A 24410-nucleotide genomic window follows, 5' to 3' on the forward strand; every position below is an offset into this window, starting at 1 on the left:
AGTTAACCCTGAGTAGAGCCAGGAGTAAGTCCTAAGCACAGGCAGATGTGGCTCAAAACCCAAACAAGATCTTTCTATTTTGTTTGGGGCCACACCCAGTGGTGTCCAGAGCTTACTCCAGGATTTGTGCTCAGGAATTACTCCTGGGGTACACATGTGTTTCCTGGGTACATGGTGCCTGAGTACATGTTGCCTGCATCTGCCCTCTTGAGATGCGGACTTTCATGCTGCGTTGTGTACTGGGGCTCTCTCTGCCTTTGGAGAAGACTGGCTCTCTCTTGAGTAAATTATCTTTGTTCTTTCTCTCTCTCTTTCTTTCTCTCCCTCTCTCTTTCTTATCCTCTTCCTTCCCTTTCTCAACATCTTCAAATAAAACCTATTTTTATGAAGGGGGGAAGAGAGAGACTCCCTCTCCTTCCTCAGTATCTTCAAATAAGCCTATTTGAGAAAGAGAGAGAGAGAGAGAGAGAGAGAGAGAGAGAGAGAGAGAGAGAGAGAGAGAGAGAGAGAGAATTATTTCTGGCAGGGCAGCAGGCGGGCAGGCCTGGGGGTTCATAAGGGATGCTGGGATCAAAGGCAGCTGTGTGCCAGGCAAGTGCCCTACCCACTGTGCTACCACTCCGACCCTCAAAGTCTTTAATCTATCTGAAGACCAGACAAGAAAAATAAATGTAAAAAAAAATTTATTTCTCAATGATTCTCAAATGGGGTGGGGAAGAAGGACACTTGGGATATTGGTGATGGGAATGTTGCACTGGTGAAGGGTTTATATATATATATATATATATATATATATATATATATATATATATAAAAGATAAGACCTCCCAATGCTTACCACAGGCTGTGTTCTTTACACTGATTGTATAGAAAGAGGAGGTACAGTAAATGCAACCCATATACACCTCAACCCAGGCTCTTTGCCTGGTCTGTATTGTAAATGGGGAGACAAAAAAAAAATCATGGGGCTGGCGAGGTGGCGCTAGAGGTAAGGTGTCTGCCTAGCAAGCGCTAGTCAAGGAAGGACCATGGTTCTATCCCCCAGCGTCCCATGTGGTCCCCCCCCCCCCAAGCCAGGGGCAATTTCTGAACGCTTAGCCAGGAGTAGACCCTCAGCACCAAACAGGTGTGGCTCGAAAAACCACTACCAACCAACACTGTCTGACTTTGGCTCTAAGGAGTGGTTGTGAGAAGCATTATCCTAGGCCCATCATCAGCAGACTCAGCAGTATCACTTGAGTACTTGTTAGATATGCAAACTCCTGAACACCAAATCAGATTCCTGGATGGGGCTGGGAGACTATTTTAACAAGCCCTCCAGTAGATTCTGGGGCACACTAGGCTTTCAAGCCAAAGATCTTACAACAAATTTGGAAGGTATTTCTAGTGCTCTCATTCTTCTCAGATAATGTGATAATGTGGTAACTGTCCATCAAGGCTGGATCCAGTGGGGGCCTGACCCCTTCTTAAAGAATATGCATTTAGAACCAGAGAGACCGTACAGTAGGTAAAGATGCTTGCCTTGCAGAGCCAGACCCAGTTTAATCCTGGTATCTCCAAATTTCACTAGCTGTAAACCCTGAACACTGCCTGGTTTGGCCTAAAACAAACCCCGAAAGGCCCACTTTCATGTCTCCTAAATAAACTTGATAGAATTTAGGCCTGGATCTGTGGACTAAGAATCTTTAAAAAGGAAAATTAAATTTGAAATTTCTAGAAGCTTTTTTAGCACTGGCCCAGGTCCCACTTGATCATAAACAGTACAGTCTGAATGTGGAGTCTGCTCTCTTCCTTCAAAATGCTTAAACACAGATGGGAAATCGAAATGAAAAACAACAATCAATGTACGTGCAAAGGGCTAACAGGATAATAGCACTGGAGTTTCTGAAAAGAGAATATCTGAAAATTTTGGAAGTACCGCTATGGAAGATGGTCATCATTCAATCCCAACAAGCAGAGTACCAAAGAGAGGCATTCAAGCAAAAGAAGCACCATGAAGACTAAGCGAGGAAAATTGGAATGAGTTTGTTACTATCTGGCCAAGAATGCATGTTAGAGAGAAGAAAAGTTGATCCCTAAGGACGGGGTAGGGAGCAGAGGGGTATCACCCACATGGAGAGGCAACCATAGTTTTAGTGGCAACATGCAGCGGTACTTAAGAAGACAGTATAGGGTATGGGAGAATTAGTACAGTCAGTCTTGCATATGGCCAACCCAGGTTTGATCTCTAGCTTCTCTTAGACCAGGAATGATTCCTGAGTGCAGAGCAAGAATAATTCCTGAACACCACTTTGTGTGACTGAAAAACAGAACAAAGAAGATAACACATTGAGTAAGGTTTCTGCCTTTCATGCAACTGACCCCAGTTCCATCTAGGCCCCACATATGGTCCAGAAATCCAGGAGCACTACTGCTCCCCTTGGAACAATATTAGTTCCAGGAGTAGTTTATGAATTAATCTCAAGTAAATACATTCACTGTATACTCTTAGAAATTTTACTTTGGAATCCACATAAACACCTGGTTTTCACACAAAAATTTGGCCCTAAAGAGAACTGAGAAATTGTCCAATCCAACTAACTCCCCTTTTTGAGAAATCAAGAAGACTCAGGCTCTTTGTCAATATTCATTAAAAATTTTCCTTTCAACTGACTTGGACTGTGGAAGATCACAAAGGAAATAAAAGAGGGAGCAGCCAGGTCCCCCTTCTTTAACTGTGCTCAGTTTCAACCATCAAGGAACTTAGTCATAGTCCCTTCCCAGAGCCAGAGAGATAATATGGTAGGTAGAGTACTTGCAGCTGACCTGGGTTCAATCCCCAGCATCCTCTATGGTCCCTGGAGCCCACCAGTGTGATTCCTCAGTGAAGAGCCAGGGGTAGCCCCTGACTTCCACTCCCCCAAAATGTCTCTTCCCTGACTGCCTTCGGTACTGACTTCTAAGTCCTAGTGTTCTTGAAATTTAGTCCTCAGGAAGGTAGTTAGAGTAAGAGGTGAAGCCCTTATGAGATTAGTGCTCTCTATAAGAGCAGAGTTATTGGAGGCCGGAGAGATAGCATGGAGGTAAGGCATTTGGCTTGCATGCAGAAGGTCGGTGGTTTGAATCCTGGCATCCCATATGGTCCCCTGAGCCTGTCAGGAGTGATTTATGAGCTTAGAGCCAGGAGTAACCCCTGAGCGATGCTAGGTGTGACCCAAAACCAAAAAACAAACAAACAAAAAAAGAGCAGAGTTACTGAACAAGAATTATAAATCTGCAGTTACAAAATTAGTACATATGGGGATCTAATATATAGCACAGTGATTATAGCTAACAATACTATCTATATTTGAATAATGCTAAGAGTAGGCCATGACGTTGATAACTTTCTGTATAATGACAAAAAGGTAAGAGCTGAGACTAGTGTGATAGTGACTTTGCAACATATAAGCATGTCAAATCAACAAAGAGTAGAGCATAGAGTAAGTTAAACCATCTTTTTGCCATAAGAGGACACAATGAGGGGCCGGGTAGGTGGCGCTGGAGGTAAGGTGTCTGCCTTGCAAGCGCTAGCCAAGGAAGGACCGAGGTTCGATCCCCCGGCGTCCCATATGGTCCCCCCAAGCCAGGGGCGATTTCTGAGCACATAGCCAGGAGTAACCCCTGAGCGTCAAACGGGTGTGGCCCAAAAAAAACAAAAACAAAAAGAGGACACAATGAGAAGTGAGCAGGCTGTGTCCCAAAAGAGGGCCTTCAGGGAGCGTGAGAGATAGCATAGTAGGTAAGGTGCATGCCTTCCATGCAGCCAACCCAGGTTCTATCCTCTGTAACCTACATGGTTTCCTCGAGCACCACCAGGAGCAATCATTTAGCCCTGAGCACTGCCCAGGTCTGGTTATAATGGGGTCCTCAGCAGAGCCTGACCATGCTGACACCCTAACATCAGGCTCTACTGATGTGAGAGTAAATTTATTTTTGCTTATAAGTAAAAAAAGAGAAAGGTCTGTTTTTTCTGATATGACTTTGTACTTTGAGCTGAGGTTCTGTTAACAGATGCCGCCATCTGAAGCTTTCCAACTGGTGAGAGGACATCAGACAGGCTAGGCCTCTGGGAGAAGGGTTTGGCCGAGGGGGAAATCTGGTTAATGAAAAGATAAGCAGCCAAGAAATAAATGCCTGTTCAGAGAGACCAGGAACAAGAGGGCGGGGGGAGATTTGAGGCACACACTGCAAAAGGGACAGAGCTTTAAGGATAAAGATGGGGGAGGGAAGAACCAATTTTCTAATATTAGACATGCCACATGTACAATTCACAAATCCCAATCAAAACCAGGACCCAAACTGCGCACAGTCCGGCAGGGCTCGGCTGCGGGATGCTTTTTCAATCAAGTCTGTGCATGGAAACCCAAGCAAATCCTATCCATCTCAGCTCCCCACTGCAACACAAAATTACTCACAGGGCTTATCGACACATCCTTTCATCTCTGCCTCCCACAAACTTAAAACAAGGTATTTAAAAATATTCAAGACTCCTACAGTAAATCTATCTCACTATTATCCACAAGGCACTTAGCAGAAAGCTGTTCATTCTGAACTCTACTACGTGGTCAGTTTTAGAAACATGCCTTCATTTAAGCTACTTATAATAAAAGCCCTTCACAAATTCTAGAACACTATCAGTTTGGGAAAAAACAGATTCCAATGCAAGCAGCCAAGGTCTTCAAGTCTCAAGCACAGCTTCTTTTGACCCTTATTAATTGGAAAACAAACAGATGCAGAAGATACGAGTACATGCCTTGCTGTGCAACGGAACCAACTACACAATCTCCTCCAACTTCCATTTTCTTTGAAGCAGGAGTTTTTTTACCCACATGATGATAAATGCCATAAAGGATAATTAGGGGAAATGTAGGAAGCTCGATTAGAAAGCCAGGGTCACTTCTGGAAAAGTTCTTGAAGGAGGATTTGCCAGTCAATAAAAATCCAAATTTGGCCTAATTCCAAGCTGAATAAGAACATTCTCCCATTCCCAAGCAGAATTTCCAGTCCAACAGACCATTTATCTGCTGCCACTCATCCTTGCAACATTTTCCTGTGCTCTTTAAAACAGCGCCCCAGTTTCTGCCTTTCTGGGGATCCTCTGGCAAGAAGTTGCCATCTCTCCAGTGTTAGGTGGTCTACATGACAGCTCAAACTACCTTAGGCTGGACAAGACTGCCAATTGGGGGCTACTCATGGCACAGGACAACTAGAGGCGATTCTGTGGGTATCCAAGCAGAGAGTGAGGTTTGCGAGAGGACAGTTCTTGGAAACTAAGAGCTAGGAAATCGGGTCAGGGTGTGGCCTGCGGGAAAGCTTGGAATGCTAGTGAATACTCTGGCCAAGACACAGTTAAGAGAAATCTCAGAAAAGGGTGATGTGGCTTGGAGAAGATGGGGAGGGCTGTATGGAAAGGCCTGGCTCCAAGCATGCAGTGTGCTCACTTATGCAGCACGGAAGGGCTGAGCGCCACTGCCGGCATGTGATTGATCATACAGTGTACAGTACAGGCTATGTGCTGTAGCTCATGAGCCCTGTGTGTGCTGAGCCCATGATGTGGGCTGAGTCCCAGCACCCGGAGTCCTGTATGTGATCATTTGTGCAGTATGGCAGGCTGAATGCTGATGTTGTGAGCCCCATGTGTGCTCATGCCTATGGTGTGTCAAGCACCACCTATGCAAAACCCAACCATGAGCAATAGGAGGGCAGTGGTGAGAATTTGGGGAGAATCTGCTATTGGCTCTGGACAACAGACTCTAGAGAACAGATTACTTTAAGAGCCACATCACCAAGCTCTTCAAGCATCCTCAAATCCCACTCTGGTTGAGACCAGCCACTGATTTTGAAAATCAAGTTTCCAACCAGAACAAACGTGATGTAGGGGATTGTTGCCTGGCTGAAACCTCTTTTCTTTGAGTTTTTTTTAATATGTTTTTTGTTTTGTTTTGTTTTTTGTTTTCTTGGCCACACTCGGTGATGCTCAGGGGTTACTCCTGGATATGTGCTGAGAAATCATTCCTTACTTGGGGGACCATATGAGATCTGGGGGATTGAACTGCGTCTGCCTAGGCTAGCGCACACAAGGCAGACGCCTTTGCACTACCATATTGCACTGGCTCATATTTTTGGTTTTTGGGCCATACCCGTTGATGCTCAGGGGTTACTCCTGGCTAGGCACTCAGAAATTGCTCCTGGCTTGGGGGACCATATGGGACACTGGGAGATCGAACTGCGGTCCCTCCTAGGTCACCGTGTGCAAGGCAAACACCCTACTGCTTGCGCCACTGCTCTAGCCCCTGAAACCTCTCTTTTCCAGGAGGTCTTGGGCTCTGCTGAATCTTATCTCCTGCTTCTCATGAGGCACCACAGCTATGAGTGCTTGGAACATGCCCACCCAACAGCACAGCCCTTCTTGCTGCTGCTGCATGAGGGGTGACCACCACACAAGCCCCTGAGAGACCCTGCCTGAAGAGGCACTTAGAGACTCAGTTCACAGCTCTTTTGCCCTGTATTCCAACCTAGCAGTGACCAGGAGAAAGGGCTGCTGTGGAAGAACCAGGCACTGAGCTGAGAAGAGAAGAATGAACCTGTCTCCTTTCTGCTGTCAACAGGGCTCAGAGAGCACCCTCGGTGAACAGGTGTGGAAACATCAGTGAAGGGTGATTGTTTAAAAATGGTTTTCAGAATCTCTGGCTTTCTGATAGAAAAGCTTCTCCATCCTTGGGGCCGAAGAGATAGCATGGAGGTAAGGCGTTTGCCTTGTATGCAGAAGGACGATGATTCAAATCCTGGCATCCCATATGGTCCCCCGAGCCTGTCAGGAGCGATTTCTGAGCTTAGAGCCAGGAGTAACCCCTGAGCGCTGTTGGGTGTGACCTCAAAACTAAAGCGCAAAAAAAAAAAAAGAAAAGCTTCTCTATCCTACAAATATAGATGAGATGCTTTCTAAAGGCATTGCACTTCAATCACATTTATTCACAGACATTTTCCCTTTACTGGAAATTACTCTGATCTTGAGGGGCTGAAGAAAGAGTTTGTGCTAAGGCACTTGCCTTGCATAAAGCAACCCTAGTTAAATCTCCAGCACTATAAGGTCTCCCATGAACCACAGGTAGTAGCCCCTGAGAACTGCCAATATGGCCCAATGTCCTTCCTCCAAAATAAAAAGTAAAAAGTTACTGTGCTTTAAATTTAGAAATAGCTGAGAAAGGAAAGACATCTGCTCATACCACAATACTGCCACAATTATATAAGCACTGATTGAAAAGAAGATCCTTTCTTCAGGGGTAGTTATGAGAACCCAAGAGCTGACTCCTATAAGCACTCAGAAGTGTTAAGTACAAGCATTATGTTAATCAGAAAAAAAAAAAAGGTGGACCAAAATGATAGCACAGTGGGGAACGCTCTTGCCTTGTACATGGCCAATCAAACCCTAGTACCCCATATGGGTCCCTGAGACCACCAGGAGTGATTCCTGAATGCAAAGCCAGGAGTAACCACTGAGCACCGCCAGGTGTAGGCCAAAAATTAAAACAAGCAAACAAACAAAAATAAAAGCAAAAAAGCAAGCAATAGTCTTTATAAAATGTTAGTTTGCTACAACATATTGAACCAAAAATTGCTAGGACCTGTGTAACTCCGTTTATAGGGAAACTGTCCAGAGCCTGCAGGGGAAGGAGCCCAGTGCTTTAACCATGGAGGACTGTCTGGACCGTGTGTTCATAGAATAGGGTCAATCTCCTTCTGGGGGAGAGCCTGGGCAATCTGCCTTTCAGGGGACACGCAGCCAGCCAGCATGCAGACTTTTAATTAGCACTCTCTCAGCCAGTGGTCAGGCAAACATTGATGTGAAAAGCAAGCCTGAGATTAGATTAATCAATACATCATTGTCTTTTTAAAAGCCAACTCAGGGCTTTGGGGAATACTTGAGCAATGACCTGCTACTCTATGATATTGAAAAAGATATTAATTTAGGAGTAAAACCATGTAACACTGATTACTTTTCAGATTCTTCCCATTTTTATCTTTCAAGAGCTGGAACACATGTACCTTAACCTTTTTGTTCTTTTCATTTGTTGTGTTGTCAGCACAATGACCAGGGGGTTACATAGATTGGCTGTAAAGTTTGACTACTTGCTTGTGGTGTTTGCCCAAGGTCACACTCCTGGCTAAAGTGTGTGAGTGTATAAGCTAAGTGTATAAGTGTATGAGCTAAAGTGCTCATACACGTAGATAAGGTAGTCTCCCAGGGGTCACACACTTTGGCTATGGTTCTTTTCAGGGACTCCTGTGTGCTCATAAATCAGCTTATGGGGTGTGTATGGGGGTACTGGATGCTCATGCATGAGCTTGTGAGTTGGGGACTTATGGGGCTGCAGGATGCTCATGCACAAGCTTGCAAGAGGGGCTGCTGTGGTTTGTGTATGGGCTCACTGTGAGCTGCTGTGTGCTTCTGTGCATGCTTGGTGGGGGGTGAGGCTGCTATATACTTGTGCATGACCTCGCTAAGGGTTGCCCTCTTGGCTGAAGTGCTCCCATCTGCCTATCAGACGGAGCTCACACACTCAACCGTGGAGCAGAGAATCCCAAGCAACAGAGTTGTTGAACCAAGCTTGGTGCATGTGGGTAGCACTTGGGATCGAACACATAGTCGTATGCTTCTATGGTGGGCTTGTTTTAGCCACTGAGTTCTCCCCTGGTTCCCTTAGGCTCTTACCTCTTACAGAAATACATTTAGTTATTTATGGCCATGGGGGTTGGAGTAAGCAGGTAAGGCGTTTGCTTTGCATGCAGCCTACCCAGGTTCGATCCCCAACATCCTGTATTGTCCCCAAGCACTGCCAGGAATAAATTCCTCAGCACTGCCTGGTGTGGCTCAAAAACAAACAAAAAAGGTTAGCAAATATTGGGGCTGGAGGGTGGCGCAAGTGGTAAGGCGTCTGCCTTGCCTGTGCTAGCCTAGGACAGACCGTGGTTCATTCCTCCGCCGTCCCATAAGGTACCCCAAGCCAGAAGTGATTTCTGAGTGCATAGCCAGGAGTAACCACTGAGCATCACCGGGTGTGAACCAAAAACAAACAAAAAAGTTAGTAAATATTTATGACCAAAATTATAGCAACAAAAATTCTGCAACATGTTTCAAAATGACTGGAGTGTGATATGAAGTAGAGTGGAAAGGGATGTAGATGATAAAATGCTGGCTAGGCATCAATTACTGTTGCAGTCAGATAATGGTAGTGTTCTACTTCTTGGCATATATCTAAAAATCACTGTGAGAATAAAAAATGATATGGAGGGGCCGGAGAGATAGCATGGAGGTAAGGCGTTTGCCTTTCATGCAGAAGGTTGGTGATTCTAATCCTGGTATCCCATATAGTCCCCAGAGCCTGCCAGGAGCGATTTCTGAGCACAGAGCCAGGAGTAACCCCTGAGCGCTGCCGGGTGAGGCCCAAAAACAAAAAACAACAACAAAAATGATATGGAGATAACCTAAATGTCCAACAAAAGATGAATGAAAGAAAAGACATGGTATAGGGGCCAGAGCAAAGGCACAATGGTAAGGTGTTTGCCTTGCATGCAGCCAACCCAGGATAGACCCTGGCACCCATATGGTCCCCTGAGCCTTCCAGAAGCAATTTCTGAGCACAGAGCCAGGAGTAATCCCTGAACACTGTTGGAATGTGGCCCAAAAACAAACAAACAAACAAACAAACAAAAAAAACAGAAAAAAAGGCAGTCGTGGTAGAGACACATAATGAACTACTAGTCAGTCATGAGCAAGAAGGAAACAAGAGCAGGTCTTGAGGTCATTATACTGTGTGAGATAAACCAGAGTAAGACAAATACCACATGATACTATGTGTGACCAGTAAAACAGAAAGGTGAATGCTGGTTACCAGAGGCTGAAGGGGAAGAGAACTGGGAAGAGGCTGGCTGGAACTGGTATTAAGTCCTGGAGAGTGACTACAGAGCATAGTGAATACAAACCCAACATTCTCTTATAAACTTCCGAGTTACAGTGAAACTAGATCTGAATTGTTCCCACAAGAAAGAAATGATAATTAGATGAGGGGGTGGAAGTGTTGGCTAACCATATGGAGGTAATCATATTGCAATAATAAATGTGTTAAATCAACAAGCCATATAACAAACTCACAGAAAATTATATTTTCATTATATCTCAATAAAAAAAATTAACTTGGTTATGCTCTTGGTTTTGTCTTGTTGGGGAAGATGGGATTTGGGTCATGTTTGGCAGTGCTCAGGAGCTAGTCCTTGTTCTGTGTTCAGGAATGATTCCTAGTGGTACTTGGAGGACCATATGCACACCAAGAATTCACACAGGTTCATTGAAATGCCAGGCAAGCCCCATACCCCTTACACACACTCTCTCTCTGGCATGGCTATTTGTTTAAGGGAAAAAAGAGAGAGAGAAATGATTATAAAGAACTCAACACAGAGGAGGAAGTATCAGGATTAGGATGCGAAAGACTAAACCCAATTGGATCCCTGGCACCACACAGCCTGCCACGTACTGCAGGATGGATATTGCCAGGGGAGACTCGGGGGTTCCTGGCACACCAGGGCTGAGCACCACATCCTCAGGCCCTAGCCCTGAATCACTTTGGCTAAACATTACTGGTTCTGCTGAGCATCATTTGGGAGGAACTCCACAATTTGTATATATAATAAAAAAAAAAGGGGGGGCTGGAGCCATAGCGCAGTGGTAGGGCATTTGCCTTGCATGCAGCTGACCCAGAACAGACCTGGGATTGATCCCCAGCATCCCATTTGGTCTCCCAAGCCAGGAGTGATTTCTAAGCATGTAGCCAGGAATAACCCCTGAGTGTCACCAGATGTGGCCAATAAATAAATAAATAAATAAATAAAAAGAAGACTCTGGGACAGGGAGATCATCCAAATGGGGTAGGGTCACATGCCTTGCATGCTTAATGCATGAGTTCAATCCTGTCACCAAATAAGCTAAGTATTTTTATAAGTCTGGATCCGGTAGTTCCCAATACCACTGAGGGGTGGCCCTCCCAGGAAAAGTCCAGGCATTTCCAAGCAGTGATTGGCAAGGAAAAAAGGGTATTCGTAGAACTTGGGGAAATGATCATGAAAGATCATGATATTACATGAGGCTACTGGTGCAGCATTAAAGATTTTGGTGGCAGGGAAAGACTAAAAGGAATAAAAAAATGGAGGAGCTGGAGAGACTACCGCAGGTAGGGCACCTGCATTACTTGCCAACCTGAGTTTGAATTCCAACACCCCATATGGTCTCCTGATATCCACCAAGAATGATCCTTGAGTGCAGAACTAGGAGTAAGCCTGAACACACTGAAAACAAAAAAAAAAAAAAACAATTTTTTCTAAGTAAAACAGAAATATTCTCCATGATCAAGACAACAATGGTTCTTCCATTGTTATAGTTAGTTAAGCCAGCCTCATTTTCTAAACATGTCCATAAAGTTACTAGTTTCTCCCCCCTCGTAGCCCCACAACACCCGCACAGCAGACAATTTCACTCCTTTCTGCTCAGATTCCAGGGGGTATCCAGGAGATGGACATCAAAGGAATTAGAGCTGGCAGCCTGGAACAAGTCAGGCTGTCAGAGGGAGCTTAGGAGTCACATAAAAAAGCCGAGAATTCAGAGCGGTGTTGTTGTTATTATTTTATTTATTATTAAAATAATATAACACTTATAACCTATATTATGAATTATCACAAAATCTTTATTATACAATAATATAATATTGATTGTATTATAAAATAATATGATTTTAATAATAAAAACTCTTTTATTATTAAAAGAGCTCAGAAATGTCTTTGGATTGAGTCTACATTTAAGGACACAATCCGTGGGGAATGGCTTTTAAGTATAAAGTTGCACTCAGCAGCAAGTTCGGTGAGAGGAACCTCAGGGACCTCGAGCACTGAAGGACGAGATGCAGTAACATTTCCTCTGGGCTCTTGGACTGCTCCAGGACACAGTAAAAGTCTGAGTGATCACAGGCAGAGTTGTGCAAGCAAATACAGAACCTGATGAACTTTCCTCATTCAAGGACAAATCAACCATACAATCCACGTGACTTCCAGAAATATTCTGCCATACAGCAGCAAAATGTGGCATTTAAGATACAAAGAGTGGCTGAGAGAAAGTACAATAGGCACGGAGTTTGTCTTGCATGCAGCTGACCTGAATTTCATCCTGGCATCCCATACAGTCCCCAGAGCACTGCCAGGTGTGATCCCTGAGTGTACAGAGGCAGGGGTAAATATGAGGATTCCCGGGTATGAACCCCATCCCCCCAAAAAAGCAAAAATCAGGGATAGGGAGATACTATAAGGATTAAGGCACTTGCCTTGCCTGTGACCAACTACAGTTTGACTCCCCGGCACCATATATGGTCTTCCCAAGCATCATCAGGAGTGATTCCAGAGCACAGAGCCAAGAGTAAGCTCTGAGAGCCACTTAATGTGACCCCCAAACCAAACCAAAACAATAAAATAAAGTGCAGCAATAATAGGAATACCAAAATTCTTTATTCTGAGGTCAGAAGCTGCTCCCTCTGCAAACCTGTTTGTCCCAGGAGAGTTCTCCTGGCACACTGGACAGACCAACAGCTTATGTTTTTCCTAATTTTACAACAACCCACTGGGCATTACAGAAACCCTAAAAACAAGTTTCTACTGCACAGCCATAAATTCACAGCAAGTTTCTGACTCTCTGAATATACTATGGGGAAGGCAGATGTTCGACCCTCTCCTCCCTTCCCTGTGCCAGCATACTTCACCATTTTTAAATAACCTGTCAATTCCTGAAGGTAAATATTAGGGTTAGCTCCTTCGTAGGCGTCATAATTCTCTCTTGACTACAATGTTTAAACTTTAAATCTCTCAGCTGGAATACTTGTCCTGTAGAAGTTAGCCTGTAGACCACTGGCTCTCTGCTCTGCATTTACCATCCAAGTTCAAGGACCCCCAGAGAAAAGATGCAGGAGCCAATGGGAAAGGAGGCCCCAGGCTGTGTTGAGCAGAGGCTGGGAATGGGAGGAGAGAGAAAAATGGAGACTAGGCTAGGTCCCTGAACTAACTTCCAAGCAGTCTATACTCTTCAACTTACACACATCTTCCCGAGTTCCAGTCTACACTGGTTGAACATAAAAACACTTTGGTATTAGATGATATATCTTTCTTCATAAGGAAAGTATGCCTTCCCCAAGTGAACACTAGCAATTTTTTTTAATTTTATTTTATTGGAACAATTGTGATCAACAGAATCCTTCATAGTTGAATTTGAGTTATACAATGAATCAGAGCCCTTCCCACCACCAGTGTCAATCTGCCAACTATTTTGTTTTCTGGTGTCAGGATCAAACCCAATGGCCTTGCATGTACAAAGTTCTAATTTTAATCTCGAGTACTACCTGGGTTCTTAAGCACCACCAGGTACATCCATGCAACACCGGGCCAGAACATTGTACCATTCAGTCAACTGGCCAAGAACTGTCTATTTTATTTGTATTTGCTCTATACCTGGTGGTACTCAGGAACTACTCCTGGGTCCCAGGAGTAGCACTCCCAGCAGTGCGTGGGAGACTCTAGGTAGGCAAGGCTAGGGTTGAACTCGGCATCCTGTGTGCAAGGTTTCGCCTAACCCTTGCACAATTTCTCCAGTGCCAGAGGGTTTGTGTTTAATAGGTACAGCATTTCAGTTGGGGAAAATGAGCAAGTATAGCACTATAACTATAAAATCACTATAAAAATGTTAAATACACTTCATGCCACTGTCCTGCACACTTTTTTCTGGGAAGGGGGCACACCTAGCGGTGAGCAGGGGTTTCTCCTGGCTCTGCTCTCAGAAATCACTCCTGGCAGGCTCAAGGGACCATATAGGATTGCCAGGGATCGAATGCTGTCTGTCCTGGGTCAGCTGCATGCAAGGCAAATGCCCTATTGCTGTGCTATCCCTCCAGCCCCCTGTCCTGTACACTTTAAAAGTAGCCAAAATGGATGTATGTATTGCCCAAGTACAAATGTGTTGCCAGTTCATGTACACGGTATGCACACTCACCTGTTGCCCGTGTGCATCTTCCCTCTTGAGATGTGTACTTTCATACTTGAACTCTAGGATGTGCTCTGGGGCTCTCTCCAATATAGTGAAGCCCACATTCTCTCTTGAGTGTGGTTCTCTCTCTCTCTTTCTCTCTCTCCCTCCCTTTTTCTCCCTGAGAACTTCTAAATAAAACCTGTTTTTACTTTTAAAAAAAGTAGCTAAAATGATTAATAACTTTTTACTGTATATTGTAGTACAATATTTTAAAGCACTATTAAAAAATTTAACTTCAAAAAACATTAGGTCTGTAGCTGGAGTGATGGCGCAGTGGTAGGGCGCTTGCCTTGCACAAGGCTGACCCAGATTGGATGGCCAGTATCCTATATGGGTATGATACAAAAACTAAAACTAGGAGCCAGTGAGGTGGTACTAGAGGTAAAGTGTCTGCCTTGCAAGCGCTAGCCAAGGAAGGACTGCGGTTCGATGCCCCGGCATCCTATATGGTCCCTCCAAGCCAGGGGCAATTTCTGAGCGCTTAGCCAGGAGTAACCCCTGAACATCAAATGGATGTGGCCCAAAAAACCAAAAAAAAAAACAAAACTAAAACTAAAAAAAAAAAAATGTTAGGACTGGAGCAGAAAGATAGTACAGTGAATAGAGCACATGCCTTGCATGCAGTTGACCCAATTTCAATCCCTAGCACTGCATATGATTCCCTGAGCCCCAATAGAAGTGACCTCTGAGCACAGAGCCAGGAATAAGCCCAGAGCACTTCCAGATGTGACCGCCCCCCAAAAAAATTAAGGTTTTAGGACTGAGGCTGTCCATAGTAGAATGCTTGCTAAGAAAATATGAGTTTGATCCCTGTCACCCAAAAAAAAAAATTCTGTAGCTCAACAAACTTTTGTTTTGTTTTGTTTTGTTTTGTTTTGGGGGGCACACCTGGCAGTGTTCAGTGGTTATTCTTGGCTCTGTGCTCAGAAATTACTCATAGCAGGCTTGGAGGACCATATGGGATGCCAAGGATTGAACCTGGGTTGGCCACATACAAGGCAAACGCCCTACCAGCTGTGCTATCACTCTATCCCCTCAACAAACTGTTCTAATTATAAAAAAAATCGGGGCAGAGAGATGGCATGGAGGTAGGGCATTTGCCTTGCATGCAGAAGGACAGTGGTTCAAATCCCGACATCCCATATGGTTCCCCGAGCAGAGCCAGGAGTAACCCCTTAGCCCTGCCTTGTGTGACTCAAAAACAAACAAACAAAAATAAATAAATAAATAAAATAATGGGGCCAGCGTGATAGCACAGTGGGTAGGGTGTTTGCCTTGTACACAGCTGACCCAGGATGGACCTGGGTTTGATCCCAGGCGCCCCATTTGGCCCCGAGCCAAAAGCAATTTCTGAGCGCATAACCAGGAGTAACCCCCTGAGTGTCACAGGGTGTGGCCCAAAAACCAAAAAGCGAAATAAAATAAAATAAAACAAAACAAAAACAAAAAACAGGCGTATTCTCTCCTGCCCCCATATCACAACCTGTGACTTGTACTTTCTCCTCCCCACACCATCCCCTGCCCCCACCCCCCCAATCACCTGCTACATAATTTAATTGATGATAAAAGATAACTTGGAACCAGATGGGGCTCCAATCTTGTCCACATGAGCCCCATGCTTCAAGGAGATCAAATATATTTCCAGGATGTTTCTCTCACCAGTTCCGGTCAGGATCCTGGCTGTGAGCTGGAAGGCGCTCTCAGTTCTTGAGATACAGAGAGGCAAAGGAGGGTGGGTTGTCTCTATTCCTTTGTCCCAAATGGTTCAAAGTACACACAGTTTTTTTTTTTTCCTTTCCTCATAACAAGTTGTCAGGTTCTGAAAAAGTTCCTCAACAAACACAGAGGTTGGAGGGGTCAATATGATAGAGTAATGGGAAGAGGGGGGGGAGTGTTTTCCTTCCCTATCTTCCACCTCAAAAACACCAACCTCTGTCTTGGAATTCTCAGTGAATTCCTATTTCTCACTCTCAGAAACAAAACAAAACAAAATAAAAAATCCAGAAATGCTTGGGCAGAGGTCAATATTATTTCTCCTGCCTTTGCCTCCCCACCTCCCACATCTCCACCAATTGTGGCCACTGGGGTCAGTGTTTATTTTTAGGCAAAGGGCCCACTGAGGAAAATTTTAAAACCAACAATAACAAACCACCCACCAACTGTGAACCACACTGAGAAGAGAGAATTGGGTGTAAAATGGAAATGGATGTTTCTGCCATGGAGGCGAATGTCCAGAGGGCTCACTTGAGAACTCTAAGAATGAGGGCCTGGGTGAGGAAAAAACAAACTCTGTGCAGAACATGGTGGGCACGCCCACAGCCTATACTCAAAGTGTCAAAGGGGGCTGGAGAGCCTTCTCCAGTCTAGAGTTCTGTTCTACACAGCCACACCCACTGCCTGTCAGCACATGGCCCATGCACTCTTAAGTCTCCTGGCAGGGATCAGGGGACCATATGTACAGGGGATCAAACCCACGTCAGGCTGTGTGCAAGACAAATGCCCTGCCTGCTTCAAGCCCAGGAAGCTGCATTTGGGTGGCAGACTTCGGTTTACATCCTAGCCCTGTGACTTTCTGACTCCATATGACTTGGATGATAGATCACTTGAGCTCTCTGAACTTCCATCTGAAACCAGACAGGCATACCAGGCTCTGTATAGGCATTCTAGTTCCCATGTCATACCTGGAGCTGGGGATCCTTTCGCCCTCTGGCTCCTCCTATCCTCACACTTATACCACAGGCTCTCATGAATAGAGCTGAAACTATAGTGGGTCACTTCTGAGGCCCAAGAGAATAATAGCACAGTGGAAAAAGCCCTTGCACAGCCTGATTTCAGCACCACATATGATTCCTCCAAGACCTGCCAGGAGTGATCCCTGAGTGCAGGGTCAAGAGTAAGCTCTGAGCACTGTCTTGCTCCAGTCCCCCCAAAAGAAATATAAAAAGAAAGAAAAGCGCTAAAGTTGTTTCTGCCCCTTATCCTCTAGAATGGGCTCAAAGATTCCCCCAGTGGAGACCTGAAACTTACAGTAGTATAGACCTATACATACTTCCCCCGCAAGGACACATAACTGTGATAAAGTTGAGTTTTAAAATTTGTTCCTGGAGCCAGAGCAATAGCACAGCGGTAGGGTGTTTGCCTTGCACATGGCCAACCCAGGATGGATCCGGGGTTGATTCCTGGCATCCCGTAGGGTCCTACAAACCTGCCAGGAGCAATTTCTGAGCACAGAACCTGGAGTAAATCCCTGAGCACCACTGAGTGTGGCCCAAAAGCAAAAACATAAAATTTGGTCCTGAGGGGGCTGGAGAGATAGCATGGATATAGGGTGTTTGCCTTGAACGCAGGATAGTGGTTAGAATCCAGCATCCCATATGGTCCCCCGAGTCTGCCAGGAGCAATTTCTGAGTGTAAAGCCAGGAGTAACCCCTGAGCACTGCCAGGTGTTACCCAAAACAAACAAACAAACAAACAATAAAATTTGGTTTTGAGGTCAGAGTAGGTAGGGTACTTGCTTTGCACATAGCCCACCCAGGTTCCATCCCTACCATCCCATATGGTTCCCTGAGCTCTGCCAGGTATAACTGTAAGTACAGAGCTAGGAATAACCCCTGGGCATTCCTGGGTGTGTCTCCCTAGTAAAATAAGAATGGAACAGTTTTACTATAATATATAAATGTATTGTCTCGCTCAAAATATTTGGGGGGAAAATAATTTTGTCTTGAAAATGGCCAATCCCAGTCAGATCCCTGGTCCCTTATGGTCATCTAAGCACTGTCAGACATGATTTCTGAGCACTGCTGGATGTGGCTCAAACATGTACACACATGTATACTTATTTTATTTATTATTATTAAGTATTACCAATAAGTATTATTAAATACTTACTGTATTTAATGCTATATGTGCTATTTCCCGATCAGGTTGGCCATGCTTAACTCAAACCACAAAAAACAAACAAACAAACAAACAAACATAAAAAACAAGCTGGAGAGATAGCAAGGAGGTAAGGTTTTGCCTTTCAAGCAGAAGGTCATTGGTTCAAACCCAGGCATCCCATATGGTCCACCATGCCTGCCAGGTGCGATTTCTGAGCCTGAAGCCAGGAGTAACTAACCCCTGAGCACTGCCGGGTGTGACCCAAAAACCAAAAACCAAAAAACAACAAACAAACAAACAAAAAAACCATAAAAACCAGATGCAAGAACGATAGCACAGTGGGTAGAGTGTATTTTTTGGTACATGGGACTTACATGGGACTTAGAATCCCCAGTACTCTATATGGTTCCTTGAGTCTCCCAAAAATGTCAGAGCCAGGATTGAGCCCTGAACACTGCAGGATGTGGCCCCCAAACAAACAAAAATAAAAGTAAATTTAAAAAACAAAACCAGTAAAATGGGAAAGGATCCCGTTCCTCTGTGGGTGAGATTATTATATGTCTCCAGCACATGCCAGGAGGTCTGTGTTGAGATTGGCCACACTCTTGTGTTGTGGGACAGCAGACACTTCCGCCTGTGCCCTGTAATCCCAAGTGGGTCTCACAGATCAGAGTTATCCAGGCTACAGAACCAGACACTTAAACACTGACAAGTCAATGAGTGCTAATGGTCTGTTTGTGTAAAGCCATTATTGTGAACAGAGGGATGACCTGAAAACTGGGACCACAGGGAGTTGAGCCTTCCCAGCGCCTCTCACCCACTGGGGTCTGGGGTAGCCCCTCAGAGTCTGGTTCCTACAGCTGATCTCTTTCTCATGGACCACACAACCCCCCACCCCCACTTTAGAATCGCCTCAGTTTCACCCTTTTAGAGAAATGCTAATCTCTCAAGGCACCAGCCTATCAGGAGCTCCTCTGGACTCAAACCACTGGCTGGAAATGTCCCTGCGGGGCTCCTAGAACCTTGGCTGTTTTCACCCATTGGCTGTTCAAAGGGCTCTTTCTTGGACACTTTCCCTTTTTCCCTGGAGGGAGGCCTGCAGGGGTGGGAAGAGGGGCAGGGGGAGGGGCAGAGAGAGAGAGACCCCATTTGTACTGCAGGAGCTGGGGGAGCTGGCTTTAACCAAAAGAAGACAAGAGGCTGATGGATTCTGCTTGCAGAAGGCTCCCTAAGAACTGAGGGTTTTTAACCACCTTCCTGCACTCTCCCTTTTCCAAGAGTCTGCTTAACCCTTAATTGCCAAGGAGTTCCTGACAGAAGACAGAATCATATTCACTTTCCCTAAATGTTCCATGACCCACAATGGGGCACTAAGAGAGCAAACAGACACATTGGGGCACAGAGGGTAGACTTGAAGGAAAAGCACAGCTAATCAGGTGATGCTGCTACTTACTTACTTGCTCTGTAGACAGAACATCTTAATCTCCCAGGGCTCAGTTTTCCTCACTTATAAAATGGGAGTGACGATGCCTCTGCAAATATTAAATGAGGCAGCATATGGCAAGTACTTTCTTAAAAGATAGCCTCGATCAGTTCAAGACAGGGTCCTAGAAGTAGTTTTATCGAGACAGATGGGCAGAATTCAAACACAGGGCACCACCACTTAAGAGTGTGATGGAAAAACTACTCACTCCAGTACTATAAGAAAGAATCATGCCAAGAATTATGTGAGAATTAGTACACAAAAACCCTTAGCAGGGAAAAGTGCACACCTAATGAACAAAAGCTGTAATTCTCATTTGTGTTAGGACTGTGTATGCTCAGCAATCCCTTCATTTGTGTCTCATTCTAGATCAAAAAGAAGGCAAGGTAGCGAAAACATGGGGCTGGCCTGCAGGTCCCCCCTCCCAGCACCTGCCTTGGAAGAGTGAGGCTGCGAGTTCTATTCCCAGCACCACCCTGCCATGCCAAGAGCCTACTAAGCAGCTCCATCTGGGATCAACAGGGCAGAGTGTGGGGTCTCTAACACAAAGCATCCAGGAATCTCTGAGCCCTGAACTACAGGGTGTGACCCCTGAAGCTTGCCTCAACACAAACAGGTGAGCCTCATAGCCTGGAGTGCCACACACAGGCAGGAACCCGTGTGCTCCCCCATCCCCCCCCCCCAAGCAAACACTACACCCTTTGCAAGTGCTCCAGTCAGAGGTGAGGCCTTCACTCAGCAAGCCCCACAACTACACATGTGTGTGACTTCAGGGTCATCAGAATAATAACAAAAGGAAGGGGGTCCAAAAGGCTGACCTCAATCTACACCAGCATGACAGCACATTAGGACTGTGTCTGAGACAGTGTCTCAGAAAGTCTCAGACACAGATCAGAGCTGCCTGATCACTGGACTGAGAAGGACGGACAAAGCTTACAGCTTACCCAACTATCTCCACAGCTGAACCAATTTACTTTGCAAGGCTGCAGGGACTATGCAACTGACTCATTCTTTTTTTTTTTTTTTTTTGTGGTTTTTGGGTTACACCCGGCAGTGCTCAGGGGTTACTCCTGGCTTCATGCTCAGAAATTGCTCTTGGCAGGCACAGGGGACCATATGGGATGCCGGGATTTGAACCGATGACCTTCTGCATGAAAGGCAAACGCCTTACCTCCATGCTATCTCTCCAGCCCCGCAACTGACTCATTCTGCAGAAGGAATGCCCAGGGTACTGGTGTGGTCTGTACAGGGAAGTGACAGTGAGCAAGCATTGGGACAGGAGAGGCCCAGGACTCAACAACAGCCCAGGTGCTGATCATAGTCTGCACATTGGCCAGTGGTTGAAAAATGAGAGGGGGGTGGGGAGAGAGAGAAAGAGAGAGAAGAGAGAGAGAGAAAGAGAGGGGAGAGAGAAAGAGAAAGGGAGGGAGAGAGAGAAAGAGAGAGAGGGAGAAAAAGAGGGAGGGAGAGAAAAAGAGAGAGAAGGAGAGAGAGAAAGAAAGAGAAGGCGAGAGAGAGGAAAAGGGGAAAGAGAGAGAGAGAGAGAGAGAGAGAGAGAGAGAGAGAGAGAGAGAGAGAGAGAGAGAGAGAGAGAGCAGCTTCATGGGGGCAGGAGGTCCTGCTCCTTCTTCAGGCTACAGAGAACATCACTGGGGGTGAGGCAGTAGTGTGTGTGTGTGTGTGTGTGTGTGTGTGTGCGCGCGCGCGCGTCCGTCAGTCCAACTTCATGCGGGCAGGAGGTGGGGACTTCAGGAGGTGGAGAACAGGCTTGAGCACAAGCCAGAGTGCACCAGCTAGGACTGGAGCAAGTAGACACGATCCAGTCTCCAGCCCTGCCTCTGCCTTCCACCACCCCCCCCCACCAGGATGGCAGCCATTCGTTCACAAGTTTCTTTGGGGAGAACCAGGGGTCAAACCACCACAAGAAATGTGCCCCAATATAGGTCCTGCTTAGAGGCTACACCATTAGCGGGTTGCCATTAAGCTGATGCTTCTGAAATCTTTTTTTTTTTCCCTCCTTAAAGGAGGAAAAAAAGTTGCTTAAAAGGAGGCCTTTAACTCAGAAGGCAGTTCCAGCCACCTTAGGAATTCAAAGCTCTCAGAACACACATCCATTCATCACAGCAGGGAACCTTTTAACTAGCAAAAGAGCAAGAGAAGGAATTCAGAGCGACATCCCCGACTGCAGCAATAAAGGCAAGTGGGATTCACCCCTCTCCCTCAATGCAGCAAAGAATCAAGAAAGAATTTCAAAAATCTTTTTATACAATTAAAGAAAAGGATCTGGAGGGGGAGGGGAGTGAGGAGAGAGATCAAGGAGTTTAAGGCTTTCTATTTTAAGTTAGAAATAAATCATGATAAGAAAGGACTAGAAAGTCTGGCTTTATATTTTAAGATCTTCCCTAAGGCAAAGGAGGTATCAGTGTTGGGGGAAATGGGAGTGGGCAGTTTGTCAGGCCAGAAACAGGGCCTCCATCCCCTCATCCTGTCCACAAAAACAATTAGTGACTCAGACACTTCCAGAATTCTACAATGTGAATTACAGCTTTCAAATAATTCATATTCCACTAACCCAAATCTGAAAAATGTAAGACAAACTACAGAGAACTTTCAGCAAAATATCCAAGGGACTATCTCCCAGGCTGGTCCTGGCGTCAAGAACCAGAGAGACATAAAAGAGACACAAGGCCAGCAAGTTTCACAGCAAACTCATCTTAACTACTTCTGAGGACCTCATAAGAAATACATGATCAGGGCTGGAGAGACACTACAGGAGGTAAGCCTTGCATGTGCCTACAGCAGCTCAAATCCTGACTCAAATCCCCAACACTGTGTGGTCCCCTAAGCACCACTAGGGGCCACTCCTGAGCACAGACCCAGGAATTGTCCCAGAGTACCATGGGGTGTGGTTCAAACCTCCCCCATATCAGGAAAAAAAAATAACAAAAGCATAATCAGGCCGGAGATGCCATCCAATAAAGAAAATATGGTATGAGACACTTGTTTCAATCTCCAACACACACGAGAGAGAAATGTATTATTTGCCAAAACTATTTTAGAATCCCATTCTCAATTACTAATTTCTAGAACTCTAATTTTGGGGGTGTGGGTGGATGGCACAACCAGTGATGCTCAGGAGTTAATCCTAGCTCTGCACTCAGGATCACTCCTGAAAGACTTGTAAGAACTTATGGGATGCCAGGGGTCAAATCCAGGTTAGCAATATTCAAGGCAAATGCCCTACCTATTGTACTATTGCTCCACCCCCCCCACATTTTTTAAGAAAGATTGTTTTTATTCAAAGAAACTTCCTCAGGGGCCGGGTGGTGGCGCTAGAGGTAAGGTGCCTGCCTTGCCTGTGCTAGCCTTGGATGGACCGCGGTTCGATCCCCCAATGTCCCATATGGTCCCCCAAGCCAGGAGTGACTTCTGAGCACATAGCCAGGAGTAACCCCTGAGCATCACCAGGTGTGCCCCAAAAACCAAAAAAAAAAAGAAACTTCCTCAGAAAGATGTGAGTGAAGAGAAAGAGGGGAAATGTATTCTAGAGAACATGGGCTTCTTCAGAATGAAAATAAGCAAGCAAAGACATATAAAGAAAATTTTACAAGAGAGAAACATATTCAAAAGCAAGAGAGATACATGGGACAACATGGGCCTAAAGAAGATCCAGTCCTTGAGTGCTTATGAAATAAAAAGAAACCATAAAAGCATTTAACCCAGGGGCCGGAGAGATAGCACAGCGGCGTTTGCCTTGCAAGCAGCCAATCCAGGACCTAAAGTGGTTGGTTCAAATCCCAGTGTCCCATATGGTCCCCCGTGCCTGCCAGGAGCTATTTCTGAGCAGATAGCCAGGAGTAATCCCCGAGCGCTGCTGGGTGTGGCCCAAAAACCAAACAAAAAAAAAAGCATTTAACCCAGAACTCTGTATAGTGTATATGTGTATTTTTGTTGATTTTGCTTTTCTGAGACATACTCAGTGGTGTTCAAAGCTTACTTCTGGCTCTATGTTCAGGGATCACTACTGGTAGACCATATGTCTTGGTAGCTAGGCAAGTATGTATGGGTAGCTGGGAACTAGAACACAAGACAAGTGTTCTACCCACTGTACTATCTCTCCAGGCCACCAAAAGCATTTTCTTGAGAGCAAAAAAAAGTTATTAAATCTATATGGATCATCAGCTACTTTAAGGCTATACCAGAGTTGGGTTATTTTTGTCATTTCTTTTTATATAAACATATCTATATATATTTTTGGGGGGGTCACACCCAGCAGCGCTCAGGGATTACTCCTGGCTCTACACTCAGAAATTGCTCCTGGCAGGCTCGGGGGACCATATGGGATGCCAGGATTCAAACCACTGACCTTCTGCATGCAAGGCAAATGCTTTACCTCCATGCTCTCTCTCCAGCCCCACATATCTATATTTTTGGCTTGGCCTTCTCTTATTATTTTTTTCTTCTCAAATCAGTGAAAAACCTGCCTGCATGCTGATATGTATTGCTATTTGTGTATGTGCATACTGATAAATTGGACCTTCCTCCCTCAAAAAGCTTCTGATTTTAAGACATTAAGGCTTACTTGCCACTGACCATCACCAGAACTTCCTAATAGCCACAAAATTGGGGATCAATGTGGGAACCACAGTATTCGGGAGCCAGTTGCAAATTTTACTGTCTGTTCTTTGTGGAGGTCTCCGGATTCTCCCTTTGAAGACATGTATGGTTAAATCTAGCTCTTTTTCAGTCAATGCATTTTAAAAATGAGCCAGGGGTGTCTGTCAGCTGTGGGGAAAGAAACCTCCTGCTCCAGGCAGACACTGGCAACCCCACTTCCATGTATGGAAGTGAAGGGAAGCAGGAACCTCTGGCATGAATCTGGGCAGGGCTGGGGGTGGGGGCGGCATTCCTGCC

The 24410-nt window shown here is 45.3% G+C and overlaps 1 protein-coding gene and 1 non-coding gene across 2 annotated transcripts in view; one reads left to right on the forward strand and one right to left on the reverse strand.

Moving 5' to 3' along the window:
* The window catches only part of NXN (nucleoredoxin), a 197023-nt gene that overhangs the window by 142103 nt on the left and 30510 nt on the right, over window positions 1-24410 (reverse strand). The window lies entirely within an intron of this gene.
* LOC126031084 (small nucleolar RNA SNORA51) lies at window positions 822-954 on the forward strand. Its single transcript, XR_007503231.1, has one exon. It is a non-coding gene; the product is annotated as a small nucleolar RNA SNORA51 (small nucleolar RNA).

The sequence above is a fragment of the Suncus etruscus genome, chromosome 1, assembly GCF_024139225.1.
Source record: "Suncus etruscus isolate mSunEtr1 chromosome 1, mSunEtr1.pri.cur, whole genome shotgun sequence".
Taxonomy (NCBI): domain Eukaryota; kingdom Metazoa; phylum Chordata; class Mammalia; order Eulipotyphla; family Soricidae; genus Suncus; species Suncus etruscus.